Source organism: Lithobates pipiens, unplaced genomic scaffold (assembly GCF_037356315.1).
Source record: "Lithobates pipiens isolate NorthernLeopardFrog02 unplaced genomic scaffold, aLitPip1_a1.2 Scaffold_13, whole genome shotgun sequence".
In the NCBI taxonomy this organism is placed as follows: Eukaryota; Metazoa; Chordata; class Amphibia; order Anura; family Ranidae; genus Lithobates; species Lithobates pipiens.
Genome location: NW_027507718.1, coordinates 74,175,530 through 74,189,234, shown reverse-complemented (window position 1 = coordinate 74,189,234; position 13,705 = coordinate 74,175,530). Strand labels below are relative to the sequence as shown.

The 13,705-nt window shown below is 42.0% G+C and overlaps 1 long non-coding RNA gene across 1 annotated transcript in view; it reads left to right on the top strand.

Moving 5' to 3' along the window:
• Positions 1 to 13,602, top strand: part of LOC143974119 (uncharacterized) — a 33,172-nt gene extending 19,570 nt beyond the window's left edge. Inside the window, exon 3 of the long non-coding RNA XR_013272170.1 lies at positions 13,459 to 13,602. This is a non-coding gene — a long non-coding RNA (uncharacterized LOC143974119). The remainder of the gene's footprint in view (positions 1 to 13,458) is intronic.
• The last annotated feature ends 103 nt before the right edge of the window (positions 13,603 to 13,705 follow it).

Genomic DNA, 13,705 nt, shown 5'->3' with positions numbered 1-13,705 from the left:
TTCGGAAAATTCGTTATTATTCGTAGAGTGTCTAATTCATTTGTTCGTATTCGTTGAAATTCGCTATTTATGTATGTATAGACATTCGTGATAATGATTCGTAGTTTGGAAAGTCGTTTGTTTATTGAATCTTTTAACACACACAATGACAACGTCTCTTCTCCTCGGCTCAAATACAATACAACACCCATCTAACTCAGTTCTCAGGAATGCACTTTGCCAGTAATCCATCCTCCGGCACAAAATTAATTACCTGATTGGACTATAAGATTTACTTTGAGATGACCTTTTGTTTCATTAGATCTTTAAAGAATTACCGAATCATGTTGAATTCATTCGAATTCATTCGGTATATTTCTTTCGTATTCGTTGTTATTCGTTATTTTTTTATTTGGACATTCGAATGCATCCGAATGTCCGAAAGATGCAAAATTCGTCCGAATTTCGATTCGTTATGAAACTAATTACACAAGCCTACACCTGACATTTCCATGGTAGTTTGCTGGACAACAATATGGAAACTCCATTGGATTTAGCGAGGGTTAGTGGAGTGGTATGTTAAGGGGAAAAAATCTGCTTTTAAGTTTAGGTAGTTTGTCATGTTTAAAGTGAGTTTCCTGAATAAAGGCCACATCAGCATGAGAGCTTTTTAAGTCATTCAAGAGCATGCATTTCTTTTCAGGGATGTTCAGGCCTCTTGCTTTCAGTGACACTATTTTTGATGGATTCCATAGTCCTGTCTTTAGAGGGGGGTTGAGATTAAAGACTTGAGGGGTGATAAAGGGGGGTGGGGGAGGGTTGAAAAAAGGGGGGGGGGGGTAATGGGGGAGCGGTAGTAGGTGGAAGATTAGATAAAAAAAGAAGAAAAAAAAGGGGGAAGTTAGCAAAGGGAGGGTATCCCTAAACTGAGGGTTACCGTACCTCTCCGACAAAGAACAATAAAGTAGTGATACGTACTAAGAGTTTAGGCTAGCAAGCTAAAGAATAAGGCACTAAAGTGTTGGAACGCTCACCAGTAAAAAAGCTGGTAATCGAGCATCGGCCTATGTGGGGGAATGGGAAGGAACGGCCAGTGAGAGGCTCACCAGATGCCCCCTGGTCACCCCGGCATAGGGTTAAACAACATATATATTAACGACTTTTAATATCAACATGCAAGCTTATGCTAAAGTTTAGAACAATTATGAACTTCAATAAACAGTTGAGCAGTTACACAGTATATACTGGGTTAAACGGGTGTTAAACCTAAAAATTGGGCAGACCCCTCCTCTCAGCTTCTGGCAGTGTGTAAGTTAAAGTGTCGGTTTTCGCCCCGTAACCGGAGCCTGGGTGTACAGTATTAATCCTTCCCGAGGTATAATTGGTACCGACGACATCGGAGACCCCTTTTATAGGGGGGTCCGACTGTCCCCTTAAGCCCTCCCTCATCTCATACTTAGTGTGGGGATGTAATATAACACCCATCCTCCCCCATGGTGACAGCATCAACTCATATCTCAAAAACTATAAGCAAGGGTGAGGTAGTCCCTTACGGACATAGGTACCAGCCGGCATTCTGGTGGCACAACACCTTCTCCCAACTCAATCTGCTTCCATGTGGGGGCACCTGCAATGTCCCCACATTGGAGTCAACAAAACTAGGGCTCACCGAGGGCACACCATAAATCATCCCAGGTCTCTCAAGGGGTGGTGGGTTGCACATCACTTCCCTGCCCATTTCAGAGGTGTCCCTCAGAACGTCCTGCGTGAACATCAGGGGAAATCAAAATTAATATGAACTACAAATCCCCTCCCCCCACTAGTGTTAACAAAGACATACTGTGTATGTTCTATGAGAACACATTTCTGAAAGCACAGATCAATTATAGTGTTCAACAACAGCATGGAGAGCAACTTCTGCACAGAGTGAGTGATTAGGGGATATTGATATGCATCTTCCCCGCTGGTGTGTGGTGGGGGGGAGGGGGGCCGCTCATAGTCTCCACTTCCATGCCTGAGTGCCGTCTGTGCAAATCAAGTCCCAGTTCAGGTTTGTCTCAAAAATAAAGGCTCGGGTGGTCCAGTGGCAGCAGTTCATCGCTGGTCTTGATCATAAGCAGGGGATGCAGTGTCTATGGTGTCCGTGGGCATAGTGGGTAGTCTCAGTGAGTCCTGCAGGCATCAAAAAGTGTTCTGGGTGCGTTCTGTGTGAGCATGGGTCTGGGCAAGGGTAAATGGAAAGTCCAGGGGAGTTTAGCCTCATGAGGTAGGGAGGATGACACTCATACCAGTAGTGCAGCAAGAGGAACAAAAAACTGAGGGGGGGGGGGGGGGTGTTAGCAATCTATGTGATCCAGTATGGTGGCGTAAATAACAAAATATACCGCGCTGTCTACACAATAGCAGCCAGTACAAAAGTGTAAAATAAACAGAAATATATATGGAAAATGTGCAGCGCTAAGCAAATAATGATCAATATCAAAAATAAAATTGACATATGAAAAAATGGAATATAAATAGTGAGACATGTTCCGTGAGAAATTAATGTCCAAGGTGTAAACAAAAAAAGGGGGACACAGACAAGTCCCAAATGTATTCCAAAAGGATGAAGTTCAAAACATAAATGGGTAACAGTCACAGAAATCCTAAATGGAAAGTGAGGGTGGCTGCTGTTTGCTCTCCAGGATGGAACTCACAATGAATGAAGACCCGGTAACCAGGGATCCATAGAGAAAAGTTCTCCCAAGCCACCCCCCTTAATGAGAGGGGTAAAGCAGGGGACCCCCGCGCATCGGGAGTGGAGCAAAGAGCGCCCAAGTCCAGGAAATAAGCCCAGGAGAAGGACCATCGATACTTGCAGGAATGGATGGAAAAATAATATATTATTGCAGAAAATGACAACATATTAATGGTATATTAAGATGGTATTCCACGCTGTTGGTTTGCGATACAAATTACTATACAGCTGGGTGTTTGTATATAGTCAAGTCCAAAAAAGTAAGAGATGATGGACCATTGTGAATTTGAGATTGAAATCATTATTGGAATTGATGTATAGGAGAAATTGGTCAAGTAGTGTAATTGAACTGTCCCAGAAAATAAGAATATCATCAATGTACCGATACTATGCTAACGCTTGTATACATTGATGCAGATTCATCTGAAAAAAGATAACGCTCCCACTCCCCCAAGTACAGATTGGCATAAGATGGCACACATGAAGTGCCCATAGCTACGCCCTGTACCTGGAGGTAGTGAGATTCAAGAAAGGAAAAAAAATGTGGTTTGGTATAAACTCTAAGGCTGCCAACAAAAATTGCACTCGCATATGTTCAAAGTGATTTTGTTGAAGAAGTACATGTTGAATGGCACAGAGGCCTTTATCATATGGTATCGAGCTATAGAGTGCCTCAACGTCAATGGCCACCAAAATGGTTTGGCCATCAACAGGGAGGCCCTCCAGCATTTTTAAGGAGATGAATAGTGTCCTTAGAATGGGAGGGCAGTTCCTCAACCAATAGTTTTAACTGATTATCCACAATTTTACTTAGATTATCAGTCAAACTGCCTCTGCCGGAGGTCTCTTTGGGTTCTTATGCACTTTTGGTAGAGCATAAAAGGTAGCTCCATGAGGGTGACTAGTTCTTACATATTCCTATGTATTTTTATCCAGTACATTGCAGTAGTATGTAGGGCTGAAACAACGAATTGATTAATCAACAACGAATCTATTATGAAATGAATCGATTATTATTTTCATAATTGATTAATTGGCCAGTAACATAACGGGGTTAAGAAAAAAAAGATAAAACAAGCCCTTTATAGTACAAAAAGAGCAAATAATTGATACTGTAAATATTACTTTCACAGTTCTACAGTAAAAAAAATGAACCCCTTACAGTGACTATCTGCTTTTTTTTGTACTATAAACGGGCTAATTTTAGTTTTTTTAAACCAATTATATTATTAAACGCCTTAGACCTGGTTCACATCTATTTGTTTTTGGTGCTTTTTGCAGAAATGCACTGCAGTCCATTTACATGGTTTCTTATGGGACGCATTCACATCTATGCTTTTTTCAACCGCTGCATATTTGGAAAGGGTCAGGGACTTTTTAATGCGAAATGGTGCTTTTTTGGTTTAATGGACTAGTATAAACCAAGGGAGAGAAACAGATAGCTACTATGGGCTGCAGTAATGAAGTATAAGAAAAAAAATAAAATAAAAAAATATATTTTATTTAACCACTTCAGCTCCGGACCAATAAACACCTTAAGGACCAGAGGTCTTTTTGCAATTTCACACTGCGCTGCTTTAACTGGTAATTGCGCGGTCATGCAATATTGCATCCAAACGAAATTTGCGTCCTTTTCTTCCCACAAATAGAGCTTTCTTTTGATGGTATTTGATTGCCTCTGCGATTTTTTTTTTTTGCGATATAAATGGAAAAAGAGCGAAAATTTTGAAAAAAAAAGATATTTTCTTCTTTTTGTTATAAGAAAAATCGAATAAACTAAATTTTAGTCATACATTGAGGGCAAAATTTATTCAGCCACATGTCTTTAGTAAAAAAAATGTCAATAAGCGTATATTTTTTGGTTTGCGCAAAAGTTATAGCGTCTACAAACTAGAGTACATTTTCTGGAATTTACACAGCTTTTAATTTATGACTGCCGATCTCATTTCTTGAGGCGCTAAAATGGCAGGGCAGTACAAATCCCCCCCAAATGACCCCATTTTGGAAAGTAGACACCCCAAGGAAATTGCTGATGGGTATGTTGAGCCCATTGAATATTTATTTTTTTTGTCCTAAGGGATTGAATAATGACAAAAAAAAAAAGTTGTCACTAAATGATATATTGCTCACACATGCCATGGTTATATGTGGAATTGCACCCCAAAATATATTCCGCTACTTCTCCCGAGTATGGGGATACCACATGTGTGGGACTTTTTGGGAGTCTAGTCGCGCACGGCACCCCGAAAACCAATCACCACCTTCAGGATTTCTAAGGGTGCACATTTTTGATTTAACTCCTCACTACCTATCACAGTTTCGAAGGCCATAAAATGCCAAAATAGCACAAAACCCCCCCAAATGACCCCATTTTGGAAAGTAGACACCCCAAGCTATTTACTGAGAGGCATGTTGAGTCCATGGAATATTTTATATTTTGACAAAAGTTGCGGGAATATTACAAACTGTTTTTTTTTTGCACAAAGTTGTCACTAAATGATATATTGCTCACACATGCTATGGGCAGAAGTCAAATTACACCCCAAAATAAATTCTGCTGCTTCTCCCGAGTACGGGGATACCACATGTGGGGGACTTTTTGGGAGCCTAGCCACGTACGGGACCCCGAAAACCAAGCACTGCCTTCCGGATTTGAATATAAAATGCTATAAAAAACAAACTAACCAGAGTCACCCGTAACACTTATACGGTGATCAGTGGTGAAAGGGTTAACTAGGGGCAATCAGGGGGTTCAAATTTTTATTAGGTAGTATATGGGGGTCCCTGGCGCTATATAAAAACCTGACGGGGAACCTAAATAACTAACTGGCTAACCAGCGTCACCAGTGACACTTATACTGTGATCGCTGGTGAAAGGGGGTGAAAGGGTTAACTAGCAGCAATCAGGGGGTTAAAACCATTATTGGGTAGTATATCGGGGTACCTAGCGCTATAAAAACCTGGCGGTGAACCTAAAAAAATAACTAGCTACCTAGCGACACTAGCGACACTGATGCAGCGTTCAGAAAAATTATCGCTTAGTGACACTGGCAAAAGGGGGTGAAAGGGTTAACTAGCGGAAATCAGGGGGTTAAAACCATTATTGGGTAGTATATCGGGGTACCTAGCGCTATAAAAACCTGGCGGTGAACCTAAAAAAATAACTAGCTACCTAGCGACTGTAGCGACACTAATGCAGCGATCAGAAAAACGGTCGCTTAGTGACACTGGCAAAAGGGGGTGAAAGGGTTAACTAGCGGCAATCAGGGGGTTAAAACCATTATTGGGTAGTATATCGGGGTACCTAGCGATATAAAAACCTGGCGGTGAACCTAAAAAAATAACTAGCTACCTAGCGACACATGCAGCGATCAGAAAAATGATCGCTTAGTGACACTGGCAAAAGGGGGTGAAAGGGTTAACTAGCGGCAATCAGGGGGTTAAAACCATTATTGGGTAGTATATCGGGGTACCTAGCGCTATAAAAACCTGGCGGTGAACCTAAAAAAATAACTAGCTACCTAGCGACTGTAGCGACACTAATGCAGCGATCAGAAAAACGATCGCTTAGTGACACTGGCAAAAGGGGGTGAAAGGGTTAACTAGCGGCAATCAGGGGGTTAAAACCATTATTGGGTAGTATATCGGGGTACCTAGCGATATAAAAACCTGGCGGTGAACCTAAAAAAATAACTAGCTACCTAGCGACACATGCAGCGATCAGAAAAATGATCGCTTAGTGACACTGGCAAAAGGGGGTGAAAGGGTTAACTCTAGGGGCAATCAGGGGGTTAAATCTTTATTGGGGGGTGATAGGGGGCTACCCTGGACCTAACACTAACTGTCCTGACAGTTTTTACTGTCACAACTGACACTGAATGCATTGATCAGTAAAGAAATGATCAATGCAATCAGTGACACTGTGACTGGGGGGGGGAGGGGGGCGATCGGGGGGGGGGGTCGGGGGGGGGTTTGTGTGCCTGTGTGTACCTACATGTCAGTGTAGTGTTGGTGCACACTTACTATTAGTCTTCTCCTCGTAGTCCGGTCAAAAAGACCGCCCCGAGGAGAATGACATCACTTCCTCCTTCCTGTGTAAACAATACACAGGGGAGGAAGCTTCTCATTGGCCAGGAGCGATCCAGAGGGGGTGGCCGAAAACCAACGGCCATCCCCTCATCACGGAGCGCTCCTGGACCGAATCGGACCACCGTAAACAGCGGGAGGGGGTCCGATCGGACCCCCCACCCGCTGGAAGGCAATCACGTAGATGTACGTGATTGTGCCTGCCTGTGCCATTGTGCTGACGTACAATGGCAATACGGCGGTCCTGAAGTGGTTAATCAGCAATAAATACCAAAATTACCAACAAATTCATAAAAATCCCATGTCATCTATGGTTCATGGATAGTTAGTCCTGAGAGCTGTTTCATATCCCCAAATACCTTATTACCACCCATGTGATTATTCAAAACATTATTACCCTGTAACTACAACCACAGAACAATAAACACAGATTCATAACATAAGACCAACATAAAACACAAACAGAGGTACCTCATACATCAACCATATCCAGAGATTCCAAATCAGATCATTTCCACCGATATGAAGTAATAAAATGATTCAGATTAATTGGAATCTCTGCATATGGATTTCCCGGGAATAGTGGAAGTCCAGAATTGGAGCATCCCTTGCTAAAGCAGTTCAAGTAACCTGATCTCTATCTGATCATGGACTAGCCACCACTTTTATATCAGAGATAGCTCTTCAGTAGGGATGAGCCGAACACCCCCCGGTTCGGTTCGCACCAGAACTTGCGAACGACCCCCGCGTTCGAAACGAACGTTAGAACCCCATTGAAGTCTATGGGACTCGAACGTTCGAAATGGAAAGTGCTAATTTTAACGGCTAATATGCAAGATAGTGTCCTAAAAAGGGTTTGGGGACCTGCCTCCTGCCTCAGGGGACATGGGTCACTGCAAAAAAAAGTTTTAAAAACTGCCGTTTTGGCGGGAGCACTGATTTTAATGACGATTAAAGTGAAAAAAAAAGGTGAAATATTCCTTTAAATATGGTGCCTGGGGGGTGTCTGTAGTATGCCTGTGAAGTGCCACGTGTTTCCCGTGTTTGGAACAGTCCCTGCACAAAATGACATTAAACGGAAATAACACCATTTAAAACTGCTTGCGGTTTTAATGTTATATCTGGTTCCTGCAATATGGTTGAAAATCATTCAGAAAAATGGCATGGGTAGCCCTCCCTGCCCATTACCAGCCTATTTGGGTCTTGTACGCATATTAAGGGGAACCCCGTACCCATATTAAAAAAAGGAAATGCGTGTGGCCCCCAGGCCCTATATACTCAGAACAGCAGTATACAGGCGGTGCAAACAAGACAGGGACTGTGTAGGTTTGTTGTGTTAAGTTGAATCTGTTTGTAATTTTCAACCGGTACATTTTTAAAGTGTAGCTCCAGTCAAACAAACTATTTTTAAGCTTTTTGGAAAACATTGGGAAGGGTTATCACCCCTGTATAATTTGTTTTGTCGTCCATCTTTTTTCATCTCACTTGCTGCTGTCTCCTTGCGTTTGCAAGTAGGAGATGTTTGTAAGTTGGATGTTTGAAAGTAGGGGCCTGCCCTATATTATAGTGGTATGTACTGGGTACAGAGCACGTAGACAGCACGCACTATCTCCTAACACTACTGACTGCAAGCTCTATTATTAACCACTTGACCACTGGGCACTTACGGTAAACACCCTTAATAACCAGACCAATTTTCAGCTTTCGGTGCCCTCACATTTTGAATGACAATTACTCAGTCATGCAACACTGGACCTATAGGAAATGTTTGTCCTTTTCTTCACACAAATAGAGCTTTCTTTTGGTGGTATTTAATCACCTCTCAGTTTTTTATTTTTTGTGCTATAAAAGAAAAAAGACCGAAAATTCTGCGAAAAAATGAATTTTTCTTCGTTTCTGTTATAAAATTTAGCAGATTAGTAATTTTTTCTTCATAAATTTTGGCCAAAATTCATACTACTACATATCTTTGGTAAAAATAAGTACAAATTGGTGGATATTATTTGGTCTTTGTGAAAGTTATAGAGTCCACAAGCTATGGTGCCAATATCTGAAAATTGATCACACCTGAAGTACTGACGGCCTATTTCCTTTTTTTTTTTTTTTCCACAAAATTGTCATATTATCAGGTTATTTCACACACACAGCATATGCATACCAAAAGACCCTGGAGAATATAATGGTGGTCGTTGCAAATTTTTATCTCACATGGTATTTGCACAGCAATTTTTCAAACGCGTTTTTTGGGGGGAAAAACTGTTTTGTGCTTAAAAAACAAACAAAAAAAACAGTAAAGTTAGCCCAATGTTTGCATAAAGTGAAAGATGAAGTTATGCTGAGTAAATAGATATCAAACATGTCACTCTTCAAAATTGCACATGCCCGTGGAATGGTGCCAAACGTCGCTACTTAAAAAATCCCCATAGGTGACGCTTACATTTTTTTTTACTGGTTACATGTTTTGAGTTGCAGAGGAGGTCTAGGACTAGAATTATTGCTCTCGCTCTAACGTTCTCGGCGATACCTCACATGTGTGGTTTGAACACCGTTTTCATATGTGGGCGGGGCTTACGCATGCGTTCGCTTCTGCATGCGAGCACATGGGGACATGGGCGCTTTAAAAAAAAATTTTTTTTTTTATTGTTCATTTTACTTTATTTATTTTAGTTTGACATTTTTTTCCCCAAAAGTATATTTTTGATCACTTTTATTCCTATTACAAGGAATGTAAACATCCCTTGTAATAGGAATATGGGGTGACAGGTCCTCTTTACAGTGAAATCTGGGGGTCAATATGACCCCACATCTCACCTCTAGGCTGGGAAGCCTGAAATAAAAAATAAAAAAAAGATTCTGGCTTTGATCGTACTGGCGAGTTGGTAGAAGCACCGGAGGGCGGTGAGGGGTGGGGGGCGTCTATGGCTGGGTATTTCAGGGTATCACCGAGTATGGCTGGGTATCTCCGAGTATGGCTGGGTATGGCAATTTATGGCAGGGTATTGCAGAGTATTGGCGGGGTATTGGCGGGGTACTACAGAGTAATAGCAGGGTACTGCAGAGTATTGGGAGGTACTCCAGAGTAATGGCAAGGTACTGCAGAGTAATGGGGGTTACTGCAGAGTAATGGGGGGTACTGCAGAGTAATGGCAGGGTACTCCAGAGTAATGGCAGGGTACTGCACTGCAGAGTAATGGCGGGGTACTGCAGAGTAATGGCGGGTACTGCAGAGTATTGGGGGGTACTGCAGAGTATTGGGGGGTACTGCAGAGTAATGGGGGGTACTGCAGAGTAATGGCAGGGTACTGCAGAGTAATGGCAGGGTACTGCACTGCAGAGTAATGGTGGGGTACTGCAGAGTAATGGTGGGGTACTGCAGAGTAATGGCAGGGTACTGCAGAGTATGCACTGGTATTGCAGAGTATTGGCAGGGAATTGAGGGGTTAAATTCGGTGAGCAGCGATGTGGGCACTGCAGATGCAGCCCACATCGCTGCTGACACCGATCTCTTTCCCCTCCGCTGTACCGATCGGTACAGAGAGGGGAGGGAGGAACCGGCGTCATAACATGACGCCGGTTTGTTTACAAGTGATCACTCCGTCATTTGACGGAGCGATCACGTGGTAAACGGCCGCGATCCGTGGTCCTGTGGACCCGGCGGTCACGGATGCTCTCGAGTGCGCGCCCCAGGGGGCGCGCGAGAGCAGAATTCTGGGAGGCCGTTAATTAACGGCCTCTCAGAGTTAAACAACCGCCCTGAAGCCGTTAATCGGCAATGGGCAGTTGTTAAGTGGTTAAAGCTAGATCACTAGCTATATAGGTGAGGTGAATATAGTGGTGTATACTGCGGTCAGGGCACAGACAACAACCACTACACAGCAGCAAGATAGGAAATCAGCCAAAAACGATCGGTGTGTACTGTGTTGAAGGTACACAGAACACCCACTGCTTCAGATGCTAACACACTACACGAGGCCGCCTCAAAGGCGGCCTTATATAGTGTGGGGCGTGCACTACACAGCCTGAGCTATGATTGGCCACAGGCAGGATGCCTTTAGCCAATCATGGCTCTCCTCGCTGCTGGCGCTACGATTGGCCAAGCATACGGGGTCACAGTGCATGCTTGGCCAATCATGAGCCAGCAATGCACTGCGCCACCGCAGTGCATTGTGGTCCGCGCGCGCCACTCGAATTTTGACGCGAGCGGCCCAAACGTTCGGAATTCGCCGAACGGCCGAACAGCCAATGTTCGAGTCGAACGTACGTTCGACTCGAACACGAAGCTCATCCCTACTCTTCAGGTGTCAGTTCATTTCAAAGCATAAAGTGCACTTTAAGGAAGTTCATATCATGACCGAAGTCCATTACTCAGGATGAATACCTATCATTCCTCGCACGATATAACCAATTGTGATGTTTTCAGATGATATATATCACAATGCTTCACTTTGAATATCGTGCACATTCAAATGTAGCAATGTTCGTCAAAATATATACTTAGCTTTCTGCTGATTTTCCAAGACCTGCTAGCAGCTTTTAAAGTGATCCACAGATCCTCACACGTCACTTAGCCTCATGAATGAATTTCAATTAGTGATATCCCGGTAGCCAGATATCCTCATATACGATAACAATTGTCTATTCACAGGCATACATGGAGCCACTTGTCGGCCAATGCACATTGACGCCCCGCTCTTTGACCGGGTAATCTATGGAGCTGGCTTCATATCTCAAGTGGAAATGTCCATATTGTTCATTCACAAAATCAAAGTATAGTTTAGCGGCTAAGTTATTCCATGAACAGGCCACTGCTAGCATTCAGAGTAGAAGCTAGATTCATAACATGCCCATTCAAGGGCTTAAGAGACCTCCAAGTCAGGAATAAGGCAACATCCACTCTCCTCAATGATGTAATGAGAGTATACCTATCGTTGTTAGGTCAACGCATTTCGCAACGTCATTGTCATGTAGCTTCAACTGGACGTGAGGGATCCCACCCAGTACCTTACCTTTTATAGCCTATGAAGGTGCTGACGGCCCTCTTTTTTTCATATTATTTTTAGGAACGAGTCTAAATATTAAAACTCGGATATATGTTATATCCCTAGTTGATATTACAGATAGTAAGTTCATCAAAGAAGAGCTGATAGTTTTGTTTAAATTTCATATATATTTATGCATATAGCAATATATATATCTATATACTCATGTTTCACATCTGGGGGACAAACATGTAAACTACCATTCACACAGACTACAAACAGGGTATCCTAGCAGAGACACTCATTCATCTTTACATAAACTTTAATGATAAACATTTTAGCAGAATGATAGGTATTCATCCTGAGTAATGGACTTTGGTCATGATATGAACTTCCTTAAAGTGCACTTTATGCTTTGAAATGAACTGACACCTGAAGAGCTATCTCTGATATAAAAGTGGTGGCTAGTCCATGATCAGATAGAGATCAGGTTACTTGAACTGCTTTAGCAAGGGATGCTCCAATTCTGGACTTCCACTATTCCCGGGAAATCCATATGCAGAGATTCCAATTAATCTGAATCATTTTATTACATCATATCGGTGGAAATTATCTGATTTGGAATCTCTGGATATGGTTGATGTATGAGGTACCTCTGTTTGTGTTTTATGTTGGTCTTATGTTATGAATCTGTGTTTATTGTTCTGTGGTTGTAGTTACAGGATAATAATGTTTTGAATAATCACATGGGTGGTAATAAGGTATTTGGGGATATGAAACAGCTCTCAGGACTAACTATCCATGAACCATACATGGCATGGGATTTTTATGAATTTGTTGGTAATTTTGGTATTTATTGCTGATTAAATAAAATATATATTTTTATTTATTTATTTTTCTTATACTTTATTACTGCAGCCCATAGTAGCTATCTGTTTCTCTCCCTTGGTTTCTTTGAAGGGGAACCTCCCTTGTGTTCCCCCCGAGGGAGATTTAGTTTTCTTAAGCCCCGTACATACTATCAGATTGTCTGCTGAGTTTTTCCTTCAGATTTACCAAAACCATATAATATGAGGTCAAACCTTAGGGGTTTCAATGTGTATGCAATCAGGCAGGCCCTTCTACTACATGGTTTTGGTAAATCTGAAGGAAAAACTCAGCAGACAATCTGATAGTGTGTACGGGGCTTTATGCATTATATTTTAGCTACGGCAGCAGCCTTGATTTCAAGGTGAAGTGACAGCGTGACTATTAATACCTATCAAGAGTTAGGGTGAGGAGACGCACGATTGTTTCTTTTGTGTGTTAATAGTTATAATAGTTATGTTTTATTTTTCTCAATATAGTGATTTTGGACCAGTCTAAGCAGGAGCTATACGCTCCTCAGCTTCTAGTCCTTGTAGTGAAGCACTGGCTTCCCTCTGGTTCTGGATTCTGTTAGGCCCAGAAGGGGACCGTTCATGCTTTCCATGGTTTGGAATGACCACCACGTTCCATCTTCTCTCAGATTTATCCTGTGTGGATTATTTTTTGTAAGTAGTCATCACACATGGTTAAATATATATGATTGATTCTGTATTTACTGCATTTTTTGTAGCTGCTATGATATTGTTAAATTTGTTTTTGTTACTTATTGGATACTAAACTGTACTATTTGCACATTTTCTTCTATTATAGAAAATCTTTACCCATCTGACTTAATTAACCTCTGAAGAAGGACATGTAAGGTGCCTGTATGGATCATCACTAGTCCTTTCTACCTCAGGACAGCGGTTTCTTCATACAATTGTATAACTGGGTACCACATATTGTTTTTATATAATGATTCCTATTTACTTATGTTGTTATTCTAAATAAAATGTATATGTTTTATACCTAATCATTTGGTCTGTCTATAATAGACCCCTAGGGTAGGGGTACTAAA